We start from the raw sequence: 2,225 nt of genomic DNA, 5'->3' as shown, positions 1-2,225 counted from the left end.
ATCCTCAACCTTTAGTAGTATGTCCTCAGCTATTACAGAATACAGTTATAATTACATATATTATTACAGAGCCTTACTATTTCTCTGTTTTCTGTGCTACCAAACTTAATAGCAGATAAGAGAACAGTCTCTACACTCAATTGGCTCAACAGTCTACTCTACAATTGTTAGGAGGTGAATACCCTTGTACATTTGACTACAATCCAGTAATAGTATTCAAATGAACCAAAGGTATGTAATATTCTCTATAATATACAGTATATGACTACTAACATATATAATGTAGAAGAAAAAACTTATAGCTTTCAGGCCTACAGTTTGTTTTTAGAACATGTCTAGTATACTGTTTAAGAAACAAGTTAATCTACAATTGACACAAGACAAAGCAGATTCAAACACAAAGGAGGATACTCTGCCACATCCTTCATATCCAGTAGATAACATTAACAACTTTAGTAATGACAAGGACAATATAAACAATGATATAAGTAATAATAGAGACACATTAGAAGAAGGAACAGATCTTTCAAGTAATAACATTAATTTGAGCATACAAGTCAATCTTTCTTCTCTAGTCTTATTGGATTTGCTTACAGATTCAAGGATACAGTCAGATAAAACAGATCCTATTAAAGTTTCAGACAACTTAGACTCTACAGACAAAGATCTAAAGGTTAATATTAACAATAATTACTTTTGAATAATAGAGTAGTTCTTTTTTTATAATGTTCAATGCCCTACTTTAACAGTATTAATGTACAATCTGTGTTTTTAACAAGTACATATATCTAATAAACTATTTATTTATTTATTTGTGGCCTGCTCTGTCTTTAAATTAATTAATTAGTTTCAATGTCTATAGTGTACATTGAAAATTTCTATATTTGGTGCTTATGTACTATGATTACATACTCAGAGGGTAACTACAATCTACTAAGGTTATCCTTACTTTTTCCTACTTTCTACAGCTTCCTAAGGATAACCTCTAGAGGTGAACCCTTCTAGAGGTTTCCTCCCCTACCCTAATTATTAAGTATGACAATACTTATGAAAAAGGTAGTAACTACTATCAAGGCACCTTAACCAGCCACTTTAAGACCATTTAGCTATAATTATTTACTACAACATCTGTATAATTAAAAAATTTATAATAAAAAATTATAACATCTTGTCTACAATATGTTAGTTTTAATTTTTTTTAAATTAGAAATTAAATATTTTATTGATTTTATGAATTGACTAGTCAAAAAGTGAGCTTTAACACATCTGACCTACAAGTGTTACAATTCTCTGCTCTCTTACCTTCAGTTCTGAGGGTTCTGCACCCTTCTGTACCAGAACTCAGGACTTCCATCCTTTAGAGGCACTGTCTATAGACTATATGTATGCTGACTCTTACTACTACCCTTCCTTACTTCATCATTCCATTCCTTTGACTACTCCTTCATTCTCTGTTCATTCTATGGTCTCTTACCCTTTGTCCATCCCTTCATTCTTTGTACCTTTATCTTTGACATTCCTTTCTTTCATTCTTTGTAGCTTATCATTCTTAGTGGCTCATACTCCCTGAGTACTCTTGTGTAGTTTAGTATATATAGGTGTATGAGATCAGACTGGTCCTGTAGTCTTGATCTTGTCTACTCCAGGTAGTCCTGTACTCTTAGACTCACTCTATATACTCTACTCTTGTCTCACTCTCTCTCTCTGCCTGTTCTGCAAGTTCTGACTATGTTCTAGTGCTTGTGTTCTGTATTTCTGTTGTGTAGGATAGTAGTAGCCTGGGTCCCCTTGCTGAGCCTTCAGGTCCCCTCTACACTGTTGCTGACATCAGATTAAGACTACCCATTACCACCCTATGACTCTCTTACATTTTGGGCATTAGTACTTGCTGTTGTGTTAATCTCTTTCCTTTGTCCTGACCCTTTTACATTTTTAAATTTTAAACTTTCTAAACCCTTTTAAACTTTTGCCACCCTTCTTCTATTCATTACCCCTTTTAGTTTAGTGTTGATTCCTTTGTAGTGTAGACATGGACCCTACTACACTAACTGCCACCCCTACTGTCCTGCTGGATCAGCAGTTACAAGCAGAACTAGCTTAATATGTGTAGACCTCTATCTAAGAGGCCTTTGCCAACTACATGCTTCTAGCCCCTTCAGAACCTGTTCTAATTGTTCCAGAAGTTACAACCTGTTCTAGAAAGAAAGTGCATGTAACCCACCCTT

This window comes from Fomitiporia mediterranea (genome assembly GCF_000271605.1).
Source record: "Fomitiporia mediterranea MF3/22 unplaced genomic scaffold FOMMEscaffold_1, whole genome shotgun sequence".
Taxonomy (NCBI): domain Eukaryota; kingdom Fungi; phylum Basidiomycota; class Agaricomycetes; order Hymenochaetales; family Hymenochaetaceae; genus Fomitiporia; species Fomitiporia mediterranea.
The sequence above is the reverse complement of the archived record's forward strand: the minus strand, read 5'-3'. Positions refer to the sequence as shown.